This window comes from Carettochelys insculpta, chromosome 19 (assembly GCF_033958435.1).
Source record: "Carettochelys insculpta isolate YL-2023 chromosome 19, ASM3395843v1, whole genome shotgun sequence".
Lineage (NCBI taxonomy): Eukaryota > Metazoa > Chordata > Testudines > Carettochelyidae > Carettochelys > Carettochelys insculpta.
The window spans coordinates 5,290,951-5,311,570 of NC_134155.1; the positions used below are offsets into that span (position 1 = coordinate 5,290,951).

General features: G+C 47.6%; 1 protein-coding gene across 2 annotated transcripts in view; it reads left to right on the forward strand.

Moving 5' to 3' along the window:
* DOC2B (double C2 domain beta) overlaps positions 1 to 20,620 on the forward strand; it is a 162,134-nt gene that overhangs the window by 90,948 nt on the left and 50,566 nt on the right. The gene's annotated exons all lie outside the window — the stretch shown is intronic.

Genomic DNA, 20,620 nt, shown 5'->3' on the forward strand with positions numbered 1-20,620 from the left:
GCCGCTGAAGAGCCCTATACCACTTCATCATTATAAGCTCTCCAATTTATCAGCTTGGGGCCTGATCTGCAGTTTTTTTAACCTTGTAATTCCCAGTGCTTCTCTAAAATACCTAATTTATTGTGTTTGGCTGAGTTGCAGATTTCTCTTTGAAGATAAGTTTGGAGGAATGCAGAAATGCATTTGTAAATTGCTGTTAAACTAAATGGAACTTGGCAAAAATATGAGGAATCTGATATCTTTCAAGCAAAGCAGTGTCGCGGCTGATCAGGGCTTGAATGCAGGAGATGTGCAGCATATGCTTCAGGGAGTTGTGGCAGTGGTTCAGTAGATAGTATTCCTCCTTCTGAACCCAGCATGGCACTGGCAGTGCAGAAATGCTGCATTTCAAATAAACAGTGAGAAGTCCTGTGGCACCTTATAACTAACAGATTTTTTTGGAGCATAAGCTTTTGTGGGCAAAGACCCACTTCAACAGATCCCTGCATCTGTGTCAGATCCCAGTCCCAGATCTGTTAATCTGTAAGGTGCCACAGGATTTCTCGTTGTTTTTCTGGATACAGACTAACATGGCTACCCCTCAAATGCATTTCAAATGGGACACAACAATGAGTTCTCTTTATGTTTGCCTCAAAGTTTGGTTATCTTCCAGTTTGGGATAACTACCTACAGACGGATGGCAGAACAAGGAGCAATGGTCTGATGTTACATCAGGAGAGGTGTAGGTTGGATATTAGGAAAAACTATTTCACCAGTATGGTGGTGAAGCACAGGAATGCGTTACCTAGGCAGGTGATGGAATCTCCAGGTTTTCAAGTCCCAGCTTAACAAAATCCTGGCTGGGATGATTTAATTAGGGTTTATCCTGCTTTAGGCAGGGGCTGAACTAGATGACTTCCTAAGGTCCCTCCCAGCCCTAGGATTCTATGATTTTACCTGACCACATCCTCTCACTTCAACTGGCTCTACTTAACTGGGACCCACTCGGTTACCTTGCTTTTGTTGGTAGGGCCTCATCCAAAGACAAATGAAATTGATGGTGAGTCTTATTAACCTTTAGTTATGGCCTTTTGAACAGTTGCAGTACTCAATCCCAGAGGTGGGTGTATTGAATCCTTATGTATATGATCTTTAAATCTCTGTGATTTCACTAGCACATCTATGCAGAAGGAAATCTGTAAGGTATATTAAAATAAATGATTTTGCCTATCACATGTAGGATTGAGGGCTTTCTAGCTCCCTGGCTGAAGTTTGAACATTTTGAAGTATATGGTGCAAATGTATTTTTTCATGGAAGCAATGAAAACATAACTTTATATTACAGTGTTATATAATAGGTGCATTTGCACTCTGAGCTTGCCTGTCATTCATAACTCACGTACATGATGAGAAATTAATCTCCCTGGATTATTATTTCACATGGAGAATATTAGTCATGCTGAAAGTGCTGTGGGCTTCTCTCAGGCTGGAAAGCCTGTGTTTTACTATTTTTGTCTCTCCATGCCTTTGAAGTTTTCAGTTAGTTCGAGTGTGAAAATCAGTTTACAGAAAGATGCTTGGCTGAGTTGTTTGTTGAAATGCACTGGGGAGAAAAAGTGTTTTGGATCCAGACTTCACTTTTCCATCAGCTCTCTGAATTGTTTCTTGCTGAGGATATGCAATCTGGCCATTCCCAGAGGGGTGGCATGATCATCTCTTGGGCCCACACAGGTGCAGTGGAGGCACAGAGCTTCCATATTTGAAAGAGATTTTAATCTCTCTGTTCTCCTCCTTATGGAATTATATTTCCCAGCATGTCCCTGATCTTGGGATCTGACACCAGTTGTCATCTTCCTCATCAACTGGCGGTGCGTTGGCTGGTGGTGCACTCCTCAGAGGTGGGGACTGTCTTTGTTCTGCATTCCTACAGCCTCTAGCACAATAAAGTCCTGGTCCATAAAGGGGGTTCCTATGCACTATGTCATTACAAGTAATTATTGATAGTACTAACTGACAGAAGGGAGTATCATCCTCCCTCCTCCACTCTCTGGCTTCCTTCAGCAGAGGTCAAATGTCCCAAGTTTCACCTGTGCGAATTGGCTTTGTCACAGCTTCCCACAGCATCGAACTGTGCTCTCTGTTGCAGGAGTCTGGAAGCAGGGATGCTTGTAGAGAATTTGAATCACGTACTTTGGCAGAAGACATTAGTAAAATGTGAGCAGTAGCACCATCTTGGTCCGACAACAGGTCCAGTGACTAGAACATTGGACTGGGGCACTGGATGCCTGTGCTTTGCCTCTGGTTCACAGTCGGACCTTGGGCAAGTAGCTTTCCCTCTCTCAGTTCCCCCATCTGTAATGCAGATGACATTTATTAAAGTGTTTTTGAGAGCTACACATTTCAAAGTGCTGTATAAGAGTTATGTGTTGGCTACAGTTTTCCTACATTACCTCTCAGCACATAATTTGCTGCACTAGGTGATACCATTTGCTCTATCAGCTCTATCAGTTTAAATCTGGGGGAAGCTTGGGACTGCAGAGAGGAGTTCTAAGTCTGGGGATGGAGGGCAGTGGTTTGGGGCTGCAAGGGCTTAAGCCTGGGGATGTAGGGGCAGGTTTGGGGCTGTTTTGTGTTCAGCCCCCAGAATAGTAAAAATTTGCATGTGGCCCGCTATGGCAAAAACTTGGACACCCCTGTTCTAACCACAGGAGAAATAGAAATGCTCTTCCTCAACATCAGCTCCCTTTAAAAAAAAAAAAAAAAACTAAATTATTTACAGCACCTAATATGAGAAGTAGCCATACTCCTCTGGAAGGTAGATGAAGGTCACCAGTATCCAACCTCTCTTCATTTACGTTCTCCATTATTAATAGGCTGTAATACTACTAACATATAACACCCCTATGTCACCAAAGTGCTTTATAAACATTCATAATAAATCACTATCAGCTGTCTTCTGGCTAGATCCCATAAAGATTGGTTTAAAGCATCATCAGAAGTTATATGCCACGTACTGTTAGCAGCTGATGGCAATTCTCCTTTTGTTCAGAGATAAGTGGCCTGTGGTTTTGGAGCCACGGGGTCCCAATCTTGCTATAAAGTTCCAAATAGCCATAGTGTTAGTAGCACAGTAGCACCTGGGAAGTTCTAAGCATTAGAATAGTTTGGATTTCTATAGGCTTTTGTGATCCCTTGTACACTGTTTTGTCTCTTCAGTTTTTCAGTCCCTCTCAGCTCAAGTTGTCAGCTCTAAACAGAGAGGGCTCTTCTAACCTCATGTGGTTACCTTTTGTGTTATGGTAGAATCTGGTGATGGTTCCCACTGAGGATCAGGGCCCTATTATGTGAGGTGTGACATGGTGTGATGGGTGTTGTCACAGAAGACCCCTTGGGATGTTCCCCAGTATACTGATGATGCCACTGATGCCTGCCTACTTGCTCTCTCGGGATCACCACCACCCTATCCTGCTGGGTCAGATTCTCTCTTCTCCCCCATTCAAGGCATAGAGTTGGGGTTACTTCCCCCACTGCAGAGCAATGCAGACACTGATTTACCACAGCTTTAGGAAGATGAAGTCTAGGGAATAATACCCAGGAAATCAACTCCCAAAAGGGATCAAACCCCCACATAAATCCATCTCTCTCTATGTAAAAGATTTGCACAGGGAGGGTTGATTAAATAAGCCCCCTTTATCAACTCAAGGGAGAGATGCACAATAATTACTTACACTGGAGAGGGCTACCAATTTGATTATAAACAAAAGAGCTTTATTAAGCAAAACAGTAGGATTTAAGTGGTTATAAGCAAAGACATACAGATCAAAGTGAGTTATAAATTAAAATAAAGAAGAATGCATAGCTAATTCTATTCCACTAAGAATCTAGTTACATTCTATTTCTTACCCTAAACAGCTGTTCTTACATCAGGTGAAAGTGTCAGGTTAGAAATTATCTAATCCTGACCTGGGTTTCCAGTTCATAGTTCTTCACTGTAGAGTTCTTTCTCTTTCTTAGGATGTGTCACGCAATCTCCAAGGCAGGCTGAAGGCAAAGATGGAGGCGCACTCAAGGGTCTTTTTATACCCTTCCCCTGTGAAGGATATTCCATAGTTTTCTCTATGTAAAAGTGTCCTCCAAGATGGAGATTGTCACATGAGCAAGTCACCTATCCAGGTGTGATTTAGCCCTTTCTCAGGTTGCAGATATTGCCTAGGTGCTGGTCTGAATCTTTTCAGCAAAGTTCCTGAACTGTGTATTGGCATCCATCAAGTCCCTTTGTCAGTCAAGTACTAATATTCTCCTGGCAACAAACCTCTCACAATAGGGTAGCCACACCTCCTGCTGAGGTCTTCCAAGATGCAAACATTTGGATTACAAATACGTAGGCAATATTCATAACGTCAAATACAAAAATGATACAATCACAAAAATAGGATATACCGATTCAGAAGATTATAGCATTAAAGTAAGTCACAAGAGGTATTTTGTCCAAAGCATTTCCAAGTTACACATATTTATACTGATAACTCATTTTCATAAAATGTGGGGGGGTGGGGTCTATCACAGGTGGTTTCTGCTGCAAAGAACTGAGGATGAAATGAGCTTATAGGTGGCAGGATCAAGTCATGGGGAGCAGAAAGGAATGTGGATCTGTTTCTATTAAATTATTTTGTTAGTCTTTAAAGTGCTACTTGACTGCTTTTTTGTTTTGGTAAAGGTGAACAGCAGAGTTAGCACGCCAGTCTCCTAGTTGTTCCTGCTGAGTGTTCTCTAGGTGTCACAGCAGAAGTGAATTTTAGGAGTTTATTGCTTCTAGGTGCACTTGTGGCATTGCCCTCCACCAGAGCCAGGTCCCAGCTGTATCTGTGCATCAGTTTACTTTCTAGGGATAGCTCAGGAACAGTTTGGATGCCCAGATGAGGAAAGCAAAGCAGATCAGTTCTTGCCTTTTGTCACTATGGCAAATGGGGATGGCATAGAACTCAGGCAGGTGGAATTTTCATGTGAGACACACATTCTCCATTTGTGTTAATTAAGTTTCCCTTCCCCCTCACTGATGCAGGCAGAGAATCTCTTATAACTTAAATATTGTCTCATTGCCCCAGGCATCTTTTCTACTGAATAGGATATGGGAGAAGATTGCCCTGTTTCTTAACTTAACTGATCTAATTAGATATCACATTTCACAATTTGTTGCACTACTAGAAATATTCCTTTCATATACCAGGTAGAAGCAACTCTTCTGGGAGCCTGAACAGTGAGTTCAAATCCTAGTAGCAAATTATGGAGGTCTCATGTATGGATTAATGGATAATTTCACAGGACCTATTCACACTGAGGCTACTCAGCAATAACGTATGTTGTTGGGGCAAAGAAAAGACCCAAATTTTGGACAAGCTGTGAAATTGAACCAAGTGTGTTTTCCCTGCTTTGAGGTAATATCCAGAGATGGATATAGTTGCATTCTATGCTAAGATGATGGGAAAGCTTTCTGAAAAGCTGTGATAGAACCTCTAGTTGAAAGCAGCCCTTCAGCTAGGAACAACATCTGCTTGGATGAAAACAACTCTGTACAATTCAGCACCATAAGCCACTTGCTTATGTGACATTCTGAGCTACCTCCTTTTAGGAAAAGTTAACATCCAAACCTCAGAAAGTTTTTCTCTTCTTGTTAGGTATTAAGATCACATCATTGCTGATACAGCTTCCTCAATTAAATGAGGTGATAATTAAGGATTGAAATTGTCTCCTTTTTTCGCTCCACACTTCCTCGGAACACCTGGAATGCAGTTCTCACTTCTTGGTGTTTGCTGTTAAGAGAGTGAAAACCTTTGTTCATTTTAAAGAACTCTACAATATGTTCAGGGTAATGAATCAGCTGCTGGCACAACAATAAGGTGTGCTTTGAATGGTTAACTGGGCACATCATAAGAGAGACAAAAATTCCTCCAACTTGCAGAATAGCAGCATGGCATGACATCCCTCTTGCTTTGGAGGAGTGGAGCGTGGTTGGAATACAGGAATTGGGAATCGTGGATGCTAGACCCAGCTCCACCTCCAGTGCAATGTGGTGATGGGATCTTGGGCAAATTCCTTCCACATCTGTAGCTGTAAAATGGGAGTAGGACCTCCCTATGCTAGTGCAGTGGTAGTAGAGAGACTACCTAAAAGATCTTGCACGCAACCCTGCACAGCTCCCAGCAGCATCAGTCCTGATCATTGGGCTAAACTTGGAGCTGGTCAGGAGAGTGTCCCCTTGCAGAATTGTTTCTCTGGTGCTGCAGAGTGTGGCAGAGATTCTGGCTTTGAATGCTGTTGCTCCTGGAGAGCCTGGCACCTGTCAGGAGTCGTGGAAAATCCAGAACAAGTGATCTTTATTCCATACTATCAGGTTGTAAGGAAAAGGGGCCATTACACTGGTGCCCAATGAACCCTATCCAGAGGTTAGAAAATGCCTGTGTGTGGAGTGCATCCAACTTGATTCATAGAGTTTAAAGTCGGATGGGACCATCAGATCATCTATATCCCCCCAACCCACTTTCCTCTATAACATGGGATTTCACCTAGCTACCCCTGCACTTAGCACCATAGCCGGCTTGTGGAATCAGAGAGCAGAGAAAGCCACTGGCCAAAAGGTGTCTGTGCCTCATGTTCCCAAGTGTATAATCACAAGGGGGAAAAGAGTCTGGCACTATCCTTCTTGCTCTCAGACCTCCTGGGAATTAGAGTTGCATCATGATAGGCTGAAAAAGAGGAAACATTATCCATAGATGCCAAGGAACTTGCTTGTCCCCTCTTGTCAGGGAGAGCTAATTATTCTGGCTTCCAGCTGGGGGAGACCAGCTGCCAGTTGCAGCAAACCCCATTCCATAACACTCTCTGATACATGAGCGCCACAGTACAGCAGTTTAGTGTGGGAAAGCCGGGCGGGCATGGCGCATAGCTGGAGTTGGGAGTATTCATTCAATTCCGCCAGAGAGCAGTTCTGTTTATTTTAACTGTGGTTATATCTGCCCTGGGAGCTGGGGGTGTGATTCCGAGCATGAGCAGGTATAGCTACACTAGAGTCAATCCAGCTAGCACAGTAACAATAGTGTAACTGAGAGGATGTAAGTGACAGGCCTGGTTGGCTGCCCTGAGGCCGTACTGACTGGAGATGCGAGGCATGTGCTTGGGGCGGCCAGCCTGTTCCTCCCCATGTACCACCCTGCCTGGGTGCCAGATCAATAAGAGATAAGTGCAGGCACATCTCTCCACAAGTGGCAAATTTTACCCCAGCTCCAAGTGACAAAGCACCTGTTCTCTTATCTTAACTCTTCCTCCTTTTCTTCCTCCTTTGGAGGTCTTGTTTGTCCCTTCTCCTTTGTTTACTACAGTGACAACATATGCTACATGGGCAAGGTACGAGATAGCTTCCGGGAAAGTTCCTTTCCCTTTACCTTAGAGTGTGACTTATAAACCTGCAACTGGGATAATGCGTGTTTGAATCCACACAACTGAATTCACCCCACTCCACTCCAAAGCCGATGTGATAGGCTGCAATGAGGGACTATAAACCCAATTGCCATGCCTGACGTGAAAATGTTCCCAGCCAAGAAGCATTTTGGAAAGGAGTAGCTGGCTGAATTTTGCCCATCCTGAGTCACTGAGGTGTTCATCCTGCCATAATTGTTGAAGGCTCAAAGTTTAGGAACATTCATTAGTATCTCCCCTCCTCCCCCGCCCCCACACTGTGCGTGCACGTGGCTGTCTTTGCATCAGCTGTTGGGCTGGTGGATTAGCATTTTATTGCATGGGGCGGGAAGGGGGAATTGCATCTTTTATATGTTACTATGGCAACCAGAGCTACAAAGATAACCTAAACCTCTGAACGGAAGTATTGTGGTTTAAACATGCTTAGATTCTCAGTCGTCTCCACCTGAAGATGTGCACAAAAATTGGAAAAGTTTCTGACTAGTGCTGCATTTTGTTTGTTTGTTTTTCTGGAAGAGGCTCAAGGAGAGAACTAAAGAATTGCAATCTCTGAAATCAGTGTGGCAACACTGATCTTTGTACCGGGCTGAACAGCGAGCAGTCCTTTTGACTGGCCTGAGATTTGTTCTTTGCCCTACTCTTTCCACTAGTTTACAGCTTGCATCAACATTTTTATTCATTCATCTAGGCAAAGGCTCTCAAACCCATCACCTGCAGGCCATTTACAGCTGGAGCAGATCAACAGTCCTGCCCGTGTACAGCTGCTGGCAAGCGAGTCCTGTGGCCCTGTGGGAAGAGTGTCCATATCCTTCCCCCAAGCCCAGCTTCTGCTCTGACCCTGCCCCACCTCTTCCTGCCTAGTGGTGCCCTCTCCCCCCATTGCACCCCTTCTGCCAAAACTTCTCTCTTGAGGGAGACGTCATTGGGGGTTACTGGGGGACCCTCCACCCACCTTGGCAGTGGAAGCCACTGGGAAGCGGAGCATTGCAGCAGCCTCTGCTCTGCCACCATCTCCCAGATTAGCCCACCTGTTCCCTTTACACTGGTGGCAGGAAGCAGAGTTCCCCAGCCCACTTCACTCTGCTCTGCGGTGGACTAGCCTGGGAGATGGTGTCAGAACAGAGGTTGTTGTGTCTTTCTGCCATGGTGAGTGCTTTGGTGTGACCCGTTTCCAGCCCCAGTGCACCCCGGGCTCTGCGGGCTAACCTGGATATGGGGAATCATATGTATGGAGTCCAGGATGTCCATAGGTTGGCTGAGACGCCTGCTGTGAGGTCCCCTATCGTGCAGGGCAAGGGGCAGCCTCCCTGAACTGTCTTATGGATGAGACAGCTCTGTGAACACCTGTCCCAGGCCACAGGAATGTGCCAGTAGTGGTGCAGAGGTAGCAGCTGAAAGTTGCTCTGGCTCTGCTGTGCTACCAGTGGTGGTGGCCAGATTCCTCGGGGCTTTACAACACCTGATGGTGACAAGGGCCAGGGGACACATTGAGGGGATTGCATGGACTGGCAGGTGAAGGAGAAGGGGAATGTGTGGATAGGGAAACACACTGAAGGACTGGTGCTGACCCTAAGGTAAATTGAGTTTGAGACTCCTGATCTAGGCACCCATTCAGGAAAGTACTCATTATTCAAGACAGCACTTGTGGAAGTACTTTAAGTACAGGTTTAAATTTCATTCAAGTCAATGGGACTTATGCGCCTGCTTAAAGTTAAATATGTCCTAACATGTTGCTGAATTAGTTTAGCAGAATTTCACATGGAAATATTTACTATTTTCAGTGACCAATATGTTACCGTCTGAGTGAATTTTTCCATCACAATGATCATGTTTATCGCATCCAGAGGGGCACCAATGTATAAAATCCAAGTAGACCTCATTTTCCCTAAGAATATTTCCCTCCCTACCCTGCTCATTCTTTTCTACTGCCTTGTGAGTGGGGAATTCACATTCTGTATGATGTTTGTCTTATTGTCAACCTGCAGATGAGATCAGGCTTTTCACAGATTTGCTACAAGGTGGAAATTTTCCTTTATCATCCTCCCTCCTCCACCCCACAGCTTCAATTTTCTTGAGAGATGTTAAATCAGGTGTAAGGCTGTGAAATTTTGCACTTCCACATGCAGCAATGGTGTAAACTGCATGCTGGGGCTATATGCTTAGAAGAGGCAAATGCTCTTTCCTGAAGAGGAAGGAGACACATGGTTAAAACACTGGATGGGACTGCAGTAGAGTTGGATTCAGTGCTTGGGTTCCACCACAGACTCCCTGTATGACTTTAGTTGTTACTTTTACCTCTCTGTCTTGCAGGGCCAGGTCTGTGCTACAGGGGAAGGTCAAATTAAGATATGCAATTCCAGCCACATTAGTTAGGTTCAGCGTATCTTAATTCGGGCTTCTGCGCCATGGCCACTAAGGGAGGTCATTAGGAGCCTGCACTCCCATTGACATCCCTTACTCCTAACAAGAGGCAGGAGTACCGTGGTCAACGGGGCACCCCATAAGTTCGGGTTAGCATGCCCCCCACTAGGCGCCCTAAGTAGAACTCTGGAAGGTGGACCATGGCAGGGTTGATCTTACCTGTAGTGGAAACTCACCTTCAGTGTAACAGACATAACAACACCTCCTTTGCTTGTCTAGTTAGCGACCAAGTCTGAGCAGATACAAGTATCAGAGGGGTAGCCATGTTAGTCTGGATCTGCAAAAGCAATGAGGGGTCCTGTGGCACCTTATAGATTAATTAAATGCTCATACATTTCTGTTAGTCTGTAAGGTGCCACAGGACCCCTTGTTGCTTTGGGCAGAGACAGTCTCTTAATACATATACATACAGCATGTGGTGCAATGGGTTCCCAATAGGACCTCTAGCCAGTGCCATCATACAAATAAACAATAGCAACTTAGCATGCAAAATAAGACAGTGCAACTCACATGCACCTGCACCGCATACGGGGGGTGTGCTTGTGTGTGTGAATCGAATAGGAAAGTAGCACTGGCTGCATATTTCCTTACTTCAGTTCTTTGCATGACCATAACCTAGTGAAAAATGCCTGGTGCTCCGTTGGCAACAGCTTGCTTCAAAGCAGCAGGGATGGCAGATTTGCTCATCCTAATCAAGCCAGCCTCACTGAAAGACAGTTGTAACAAGTTGAAAGAGCCTGAGCTACGCCCCCTTGGTTTGAGAGGAGATTGCTTGCCAGATGCCTCTTTGGTACTGAAGTTCACCGCCTGGCAGGGACACTAATGTTGGAGTCTCTTTAATGTGAAAACAATGGATATGATCAAAGCTGCTGCCAGTCCCCACCTCCCTGCCTCTTGGGGAGCAGGGTGACTCAGCAGAGCAGAAATGGAACAGGAGCCAAAAATCTTCCTCCCCTTTTGGGCCTAGTCCTCAGTGGGCTGGCTGACTCCACACGGCTTCAACAACTGATGGCCTAAATCATGCCTTGATTAATGCAGCAGTGCAGGGGGGTGAAGATGCTTCCTTCCTGGAGGCATTAATGCTGCCTGGCTTGTTGCTGCAGACCTGCAAGGGGAGGGCAGGTGCTGTGCACCTCATGCTTTCCTTTCCACTTGCTCCCAGCTTATCAGTAAGGAGCCAGGGATCAGTTGCTCTTACATGCTCTGGGGAGGGGCACCCCTGTAAAAGGCAGTAAGGGCTACTCTCCCTCCTGCTTCACTCTCACTGCAGTTGAGACGTATCTCCAGGGTGGCTGGGGCCCATTGAACCTCACTGAAGGCTGAGCGCCAGCAATGTACAGGCCGCTGTCAGCTCAGAGCATCAAAATTCAGCAGAGCTTTGGGGGCAGCTCCGCTTTAATGAGCTGAGTCACAGGAAGAGACAACGTTAACCGAGAACGACAACACTCTGAAGAGATGCTTTGGTTACATCAAGCACCGCAAGCCAGGGAAAGCGTCCTCAAGTGAGGAAACAGCCTAGTGATTTCCCTTAAGAGGGAGGATTTTATGAATGAGTCAGCTCCCTAAAATAACGCTTCTACTTCCTGTACTGCCTTAGCACTGAGGGTTTTGAAGGGCCTGATTCAAAGCCCAGTCATTGAATTTGGTGGGCTTTGGATCAGGGCCAAAGTATTTTGCTAACAAGCTGTCTACCTGCCTGTGATGACAGGCCTGTGACCAAAGGTACAAGTGACTGTCAATGCTTTGCAGAAAGTCAGTTGCAGAGCAATACAACCCAGGCATCCAGTCACATGCTGTAATCCTTTAGACAGTTCCACAGATTGGTACCAAACCAGTCCATGCACTGGAAGCTGCTACTCCTGTAAGCCGTGTCTACCCTAGCCAGCTACTTTGAAAGAGCAGGCACCACTTCGGAGTAGCGTGTGTCGCATCTACAGACACTGCGCGCTACTTCGAAGTTGAAATGAACGTTAGACTCCACAGATGTCGAAACCGCTATCCCAACCAGGAAATAGGAATAGGGCGCTACTTCAGCATCTAATTTTGTAAAATGACATGTGTAGACACTACTACTTCAAAAGAGCGGGGTCTGCCATGGCAGCGTTCAGCTGGGCCGCAGAGACATGCTGCCCAGCCCCTGTGGGGCTCCTATGATCTGTGTGTGCAGTGGCTCTTAAAGCTGCACAGGCCAGGAAACCTCTTGGCAGGAAGCTGAGCGCGTGCAGGCAGTAGCCATCACATGTGGTGCCCCTGCACGCCTCAGAGCGACTCCCAGCAGCCCCTCACTGGTGATGGAGAGCAGCCAGGCACCAGGGCAGTCCCAGGGCTTGCAAGGGTCCGGCCAGTGGGGGAAGAGTGTGGCTCTTCCTGGAATGAGGCTGAGCTCTGGGTCCTTCTGGGGCTCTGGAGCGAAGAGGAGGTGCTCCAGGTTATGGGGCGCAAGTGGCGGAACGTGGATGCATTTGCCTGGCTGGCCAAGAGCCTGACTGCCCGGGGTCACCCTGTTCACACTCCTGAGCATGTCAGGAGTCAGGTCAAGGAGTTGCAGCAGGGTTATGCACGGGCACGGGCCTTCGCCAGCCAGTTGGGGGCCATCCCCGCTGCTTGCCCCAGTTACCAGGAGCTCAGGGCCATCCTGGGGCCCCGGGACACTTCCTCCCCTCTGGCCATCCTCGACACTGTGACTGAGGAGCACCAGCAGATCAAGGAGCAGGAGCTGGGACCGTTGCCTAGCCCTGCATCACGAGGGCCGAAGCTGGGCACCGAGGCCGCAAAGTGGTCCAGCGAGGAGGGGGAGGTGATCATTGACCCCTCCCCCCCGCACCTCCAGCCCGGCATCAGCCTTATGGGCTTCTCCCGACCTCAGTGGTGGATCCTCAGGTATGTACCCCCCCAGAGCACACACCCTTGGGTCCTGGGGCGGGGGCACCATACATGACTGGGGGCCCCCTACATCCCTGGCAGACCTGGGCCCAGCTGGACCACAGCTCTGGGATGGCAGCATGGCCACCAGTGTCCGTCAGCACCCGCTGTTGTGGACAGTACTATGCCCTGCCCCCGGGGGCGGGGTGGGGGAGTGGGGAGCAGACCACACAAAGGGGCCTCCCACAGGGCCTCCAAACCCATGGATGGGGGACAGGGGACAGGGACCTGATGCCAATGGGGGGATGGTGGGGTGGCCATGGGGCAGGGGATGGTACTCACGGCCTTTTTCTGCTTTCCCCCGTTTCCACAGCCACACCATCTGAGAGCCAGGAGAGTCTTGTTGCGTCCGTGATCTCGGACAGCCCCCCCAAGAGGTGAGGGACAGTGACCATCTGGAGGCACCACCACCGCTGGGATGGGCCTACTCCCATTGGAGCTAGCAGTGGCTGGCTGAGGACCCCCACATTGCCACCTACATCCGGCGCCAGGTGGAACTGTCAGAGTGGTGCCTCCGTTTTGAGGAGGGGGAGGTCGCCTGGTGCTGGGCAGCCTGGGGAGACTTTATGGCCACCTTCCGGGACATTGTGGTCATATACTGGGAGCTCCTGGCCTAGCTTCCCCCTCCCACTGCCCCCCCTGCCACCCCTCCTTCTGTGGCCCCACCTGCCAGCCCCCTGGGAGAGGAGCCCACAGGGTCTGATGGCCGGTCCAAGGCTGATCCCTGGCCGTACCTCCCCGTATTTCCTTCCCCCACCAAGCCCCACCGGGAACCCTGGACGAGGGGCGGGCATGGGACCTGGAGCCAGCAAGGGTCACAGCCCTCCACCCATGCCCTGGAGTGATGGCCCAGTGCCCAGGCCACCTAGGTCCCCCTCCCGCTGTAAATAGTTATCCCCCCAACCTGTATACAGCTATTCATGCTGTTCCATTGATAAATACATTCTAGCCACAGTTTTAGTAGTTTGTAATTCACTGTTTAATTTTTCCCAAACCCCTGTGTGGTGGGGAGAGTGTGGGAGGGGTGGGGGGGAGTGTGCGGAAGGCCTGCCGGGGATGGTCGGGGCAGTGCTCACTGGGGTCCCTGGTTTAAGTGCTAGCGCAGGACCTCCCGGACACGGATCTGGGCCTGGCGGCTAGGGGCGGTGGATGGCTGGGGGTAGCCTGTGCAGGCCTCGACCACCCATCCCTGAACGAAGGCCTCCCCCTTGCTTTCTACAATATTATGTAGAGTGCAGCAGGTGCCCATGACCTGGGGGACATTGAGGACACCCATGTCCAAGTGGACGAGGAGGCAGCGCTGCCACCCCTTCAGGCGACTGAAGGTGCGCTCAACCACCTGGCGGGCGTCGTTGAGCTGGCTGTTGAAGCACTCTTGGCTGGGGGTGAGTTGGCCCGCATAGGGCTGTATGAGCCAGGGCTGGAGTGGGTATGTGGCATCAGCCACCATTTGGCAATCATTCGGTGGTCCTCCAGGCCATGATGGACAGCTGGGGCTGGTTCCAGGACATCTATGTGGGCTGGCCTAGCATGTGCTCCTCTAGAGATATGGACGTTGTTGTTAATAAATCAACCCTCCACAGTAAGACAGCCACTTTAGATTTCATGTCATACCTTGGGTCTGTGGTTCTTGAAAGGCCTGATGCAAAGCCTCTTTGTTGAAAGCATGGATGTTGGCTCCTGTACCCTGCGGAGTAGAGGGAGGTTTCTCCTCATCTGGAATCAGGTCAGGGTCAAGCCCCAACCCATTATTTTTAATTTTTAAATTATATTTTGTAAATGAACTTGAGACAAGTCGCAGCTACAGCTGATTGTAAAGCAGACAGGACCCAGACCCTCTGCCAACACACCACAGCTCACAGCTGCAGTGCATCCTTACTGACTTCACCTCCAGCACGCCCCTAACCATGCCTGTTGCCCTGGTTCCTGATTAGCTTTGCTAGGGCAGCAGTCCCCAACCTGCAACATAACCCTGCTCTTCCAACCCTGTGCACAAGGGTGAAAGTAAAATTTTCTTTCCATAGGATCGGGGGGAGGGGCACATGAACGCCCTGCGTGACTGCACACTGTGCCTTGCCTCTTCCCTCACACCTTGCTTTTCCTCTCCCTGGCTCTCCCCATGCCCCATTATGGACGGGTGGGGGCAGGAGAGCTCTATGGTATACCTGACCTGGCCAGACACTTTCTTGCCAGTATGGCTTACCTGGTCATGCCGGCTTACTTTCACCTGTGCCTGTGTGCTCCAGGCAGCTCTGGCAGGCTGTCTGCAGCCTAGGTGGCAGCGGCATTGCTCTTCCAGTCATGAACTGTGCTGCTGCATGGAGGCTGCTGGACTTTGGTTCACTGCTCATTTGGAGAGGACAGCTGTCTGCTGGGAATTAGCCTGAGATAGTATTACCCTTTAGCCTCTACTAGGCTTTGAGCCCACAGGGCAAGGGGACAATCCAATGAATGTAACCCAGGAGACTGAAATCAAAATGGCCAAATTCCTTGTTTCATGCAGCATGGCTGGGGGAGCTGGGATTTCTGGGAGTGTGAGACATATCCTAAGCAACTGACACTTCTAGTTTGGGTGGAGGAACTTGTAATGGAAAGGAGAAAGAACGTCACATGCAGATGCAGCATGTGGAGCAGTACAGTCTTGCACAGCTTTATGAATTTTGACGTGAAGGGTCTCCCAGATAGAAGCAGTCCACCTCTGTTAACATGCATCCTGTCCTTTAAATACATTTTCCCAGATCCTGAAGTTCAGCACAGCCCAAATTCATTTTTGTAACAAAGCCCTTAGATTCTGTGAAACGTTTTCCTCTTCTAAATGAATACACTCATCCCTCATTTAGCGAGTACTTTATTTACGAGTACTTGCTAAAATGAGGGATGCCTATACTTGCCACTGTTCACTATGTGAGTGAACTTCCCCCGCGCATACGAGCCGGCCGCTGGGTCCCTGGCTGGGGCGTGGGGAGACCTGCAGCCCTGTGGCTGGAGCTGAGCTGGCTGCTGGGTACCTGGCCGGGGTGCGGGGAGACCCATAGCCCCGCAGCTGGAGCTAAGCTGGCTGCCGAGTCCCTGGCCGTGGTGTGGGGGGATCTGCAGTCCCGCCCAGCCTGAATCCAGCACTTCCCCTGCAGCAACTTCCCGTGCAGCCCTGCTCCCAACACTCACCCCATCCCCTTCCGACCCCCGCACCTGCTGCACCTCTCCCCACCGCTGGTACTTCTGCTGCAGCCTGGAGGAGTAAGCCACCACCACCTCCACAGGAGCCGCCTGCAGATCTTAATCCTCCCTCTCACTCATGGCCCCAAACTGCCCCCAGCCTTTAACCCTCTCCAACCCCCTGTCCCACAGCCCAAGGTTTACTTACCTTTCCAAAGCAGTGCCACATGTTGCCACTCCTTCGCTGAGTTTGGAGCACGAGGAACCAATCAGAGACTTTTACGTGTATTTTAATGGTAATTTAATGTCCCTCTTAGGAGTTTTCGCCTACGAGCAGGAAGTTGGGAACCAATTGTACCTGTATAGTGAGGGATGAGTGTACGCTGAAAACAACAGCAGGGTCTGGAAGATGTTTTGTCAAGTGGGAAGAAAGTCATGTTTTTCATGCCACAACTGTACAAAACTGCAACCAAAAAGTTAGATTTGTTCCTCCGATGCTCAGAGGCTGTGAGTCATAACGTTTCATTTTAACTGGTGCCATGCATTTTATCAGTGCGTATTCCATAGATGTAAGAGCAGCCGTACTGGGTCAGACCAAAAGTCCATCTAACCCAGCATCCTGCCCTTTAGCATTGGCCAATGACAGGTGTCCCAGGGGAAACGAACTGAACAGGCAATCACTGAGTGATCCATCTTGCCTATCACCTGTTCCCAGTTTCTGACAAACAAAGGCTGGGGGACCATTCTTACCCATCCTGGCTAATAGCCATTGATGGACCTATCCTCCATGAATTTATCTAGCTCTTTTTTGAACCCTGTTAAAATCCTGGTCTTCTGCTAAGGGATTCCAGAGGTTGACTGTGCATTATGTGAAGAAATATTTCCTTTTGTTGGTTTTAAACCTGCTACAGTACCTATTAATTTCAGTTGGTGGTCCGTGGTTCTTGTGTTATCTGGTGTTGCTGCTGAACAGACCTGGAAGAGATGCAGCTCTGTGGAGGGTGTGGGGCAGGACGGTGGCTGGGCTAGGGCTTCTGCTCCTTTCTCTGCTAGAAGGGGCACAGCAGAGAAAACAGAAGTGCCAGCAGCTTTTCTGGCTGCCGTTAACTCCCCTCAGCCCCTCCAACCTCTTGGTAATGTGGGATGGGGAGAGCAGAGGAGAGACCAGAAAGAAGAGGGTCTCTTGGATGAGTGTGTATGACCTGAGACTTCAGAGACACTCACTTGACGAAGGGAAAACTAATCTCGCCATTTCTATAATCATCTTTTCACTAGGTGCCAGCGCCACCGGCACCTTATAAATAACCAAGATAAACAGAAACACCCACCCCCGAAATATTGTTTCTTGTTTCTAACAGGTTTGAAAATTAAAACACCAATATTTTTCCCTTGGTGATGTTTCATATGCTAGGAGACAAAGACACAGTGAGATTCAGTAGCTGGGGGTTGGAGATAGACAACCTCAGACTGGAAATAAGGTGCAGTTTTTACCAGGGAGTTCAGTGAAGCATTGGACCAAATTATTAAGGGAAGTGATAGATTCTAAATCAAGGCTAGATGTCAGTGCAGTTCTGCTGCAAGTGATAGGCTGCATGAACAGATTACTGGGCAAAATTCTTGGATCTGTGTGGACAGTGTTCCCCATAGGCCGAGTGCTTGGATGGCCACCCAGCAGAGATTCAGGTGCTGTCCTGCTGATTGGCAGAGCTCCACAGCTGCCCACAGCCAGAAGCTTGTGTTTCTGTGGGTGGTGCATGGCTGCACATGCCTCAATGCACATCAAATGTATTCTGAGCATAGATGGAAAAAATTAGAGGGACCACTGGACTTACGTTATTCAAGAGATCCAATTAGATCATCTTCTTTGCCTTTAAAAATTTACCTGAAGTCTGCTGATGTTAATATTCCAGCAAAGTAGAGATTCCTGACCTCTGCACTAGCTTTTACATTAATGTAGCTAGTCACGGCCAACCCACAGTCTTCCTGGAGCTGACTTCAACTAGCTAAATAGAGACAAAAACTATTCTTTGGTCTCTGCCAGGCTTTAAAATTGAGTTAGCACATTGGTGGTTTTTTTGTAGTGATGACACAATGACATCTCTTTTAAGCACTTCTAGAGCAGTTTGCTGCCCAAAGGTTCTGAGCATGGCAAGACTTACTCTTGTGCTTATCTTTACAAGCTGTGAGTAATCCCATTGAAGTCAATAAGACCCTTCAGTATAAGCCTTAACAGGACTGAAACCAAAGTGTTTAATAGACTGCATGTACGCAACAGGCACAGACTGCATCTATATACAGGCTTGCAGAACTTGATTTTTTTAATAAATTTGACGGATAATATTGATTATTTTAAACGTGTTCAATTTCCTTTTCTTTTAAATTTCTACATTTGTGGAAAATTATGGTTTTCAATAATTTTTTTAGCTGTTCAAATTTTTAAAACTAGGAAATTGTAGGTGGGTTCAGGCAATTATTATCGAGAATAAATGTTGAGAAACAAGCATTAAAGCTTAGTAGCTGTTAAAATAGAAATTGTTAGCATATGTCAACATTGGGGCCAACAGCCACTCTAGGCCTCACGTCAAGGTGGTGGTGGTGGTGAGGGGGAGCTGGCTGTGCACCCCTGCGGAATCAAGTGTGGAAGGGCTGAGGGTGGTTTCCCTCTACCAGTGCTACCAGCATTTCAAATATCGGCTAATATCGGCTGGCTAAATGCAAAAGCAGCTTCCCCTCCCTTGGTGTTCACACCTCCAGATCAACTGCTGGTAGTAAGCCTCACCCTTGCTGACTGAGCTAACCTTGTTATCCCCACCCTTGCTGTGGCTTATTTATACCTGGCCCTGCAGATTTCCAAGACCAGCATCTGATGAAGTGAGTCTGTGCTCATGAAAGCTCATGCTCAAAACTTTTCTGTTAGTCTGTAAGGTGCCACAGGACCCTTCGTTGCTGTTACAGCATTTCAAAGGGTCCCAGAGGTTCAGCCTTCGCTGCTGCGAAAGTAGCGGCAGGGTCAGCAGCCGACAGATCTGTCCTCTTTGTCCCATCCTGTTGGTGAGCCTGCGTGTCAAAATGTACAAACAGCCATGAACTTTAGTAAGTTATCAAGTACCATTTTTCTTACTTTTACTTATTTGTAAAAATTTATTATTATTCATGGAAATATTTTTCCATCACTTTTTGTGAGTATGATTAAATCAGCATTTACTGATAAAAATCTAATCTTTCTAACAGGCATTGTAATGTTATAATCCTTGCAACAGGCACAATTATGCCTTACCTGCCAATAAAATGCAGCCCCCTCTGGGGTATAACGCAGCAGCTTTTTTCTGTTTTTAACTGTGTGAAGCAGACCACCTGTCAGGATAGACTGTCAGTGAAGAATATTGTACTCTGTTGAAGCAATAGGATAAATTTAGAGAGGCAGAGCACATACCTAAATTGAATAACATGATATGCAATAAAATAAATCATATACTCGATAAATATTAGAGCTGGTCAGATATTGGGTAACATTATTCATCCAAAAATATATTGAAGAAATAATTCATTATTCATTGAACATAATATTCAGCCACATATAGTATTGGTCTGCTAATGGCAATAATCTTTCTTTAATAACAAACTTGACAAACAGCATTACTCAGCAAAAGTATTATTAAAAAATGGGAGCAGTTCCTAAGAACATTTTAAAACAGAGATACACGTATCTCATAGAGCTTGGAAGGGACCTTGAGAGGTCATCATGTCCAGTCTCCTTCACTCACAGCAGGATCTATCACTATCCCTCACAGATTTTTTTAATTTAACCTGCCCCAGAACCTTGAAAGGTCCCCTCAAGGACTGAGCTCGCAACCCTGGGCTTAAAAGGCCAGTGCTCTAACCACTGAGTTGTCCCTCCCCTGTATAACCTACATCAAAATGACCATACTGGTGAGACTAAAGGTCTAGCCAGCCACTGTCAAGAGACAGATTATTGGGCTAAAGTCAGGTGCTTCAGAGGGAATGATCAGTAATCCTCCAGTCATTCATTCCCAGCAAACCAAGACTAGGGACACTTCAGAGAATGGTTTGGTATTCCTGCACTTCCTGGCCAATTGGTGGGCCTATCCTCTATGAACTTAACCTTAACTTTTTTTAATCCTCTTACCGTTTTGGCATTCGCAACATCCTCTGGCAGTTTCACAGGGTGATTGTTCATTATGCAAAGAAATACTTCCTTGTGTTTGTTTTCAATGTGCTGCCTATTAATTTCATTTATTGACCTCTTAGTTCGTATGTTATGAAAAGAACTAAATAACACTTCTTCTACGAGTGTCCCCGTGGGTGCTCCACAATAGGTGTCGGGCTCGCCCCGGTGCCGCAGATTGGAAACTTTCCAGCAGTTTCTCCCGGACCGCGCATGCGCCGGCGTGCGCCGCTGCCTTGTGCATCCCCAGCCACATGCACGATCCAGTCCCCTCCAGTTCCTTCTCAACCGCCATCGGCTGCAGATGGAATCTGCTCAGGCTACGGCCAGAGTCAGCTTAGTTAGAGTTTTTTTAGTGTAAACTGTTGGTTTTTTTTCTTGGAGAAAAAAAAAAAGGAGAAAAAGAAGAAAGGACAAAAAAAATATATAAAGATTTAGTAAAGAGAGAGAGGAGCGGAGAAGACGCGGGGACGTGAAGGCCAG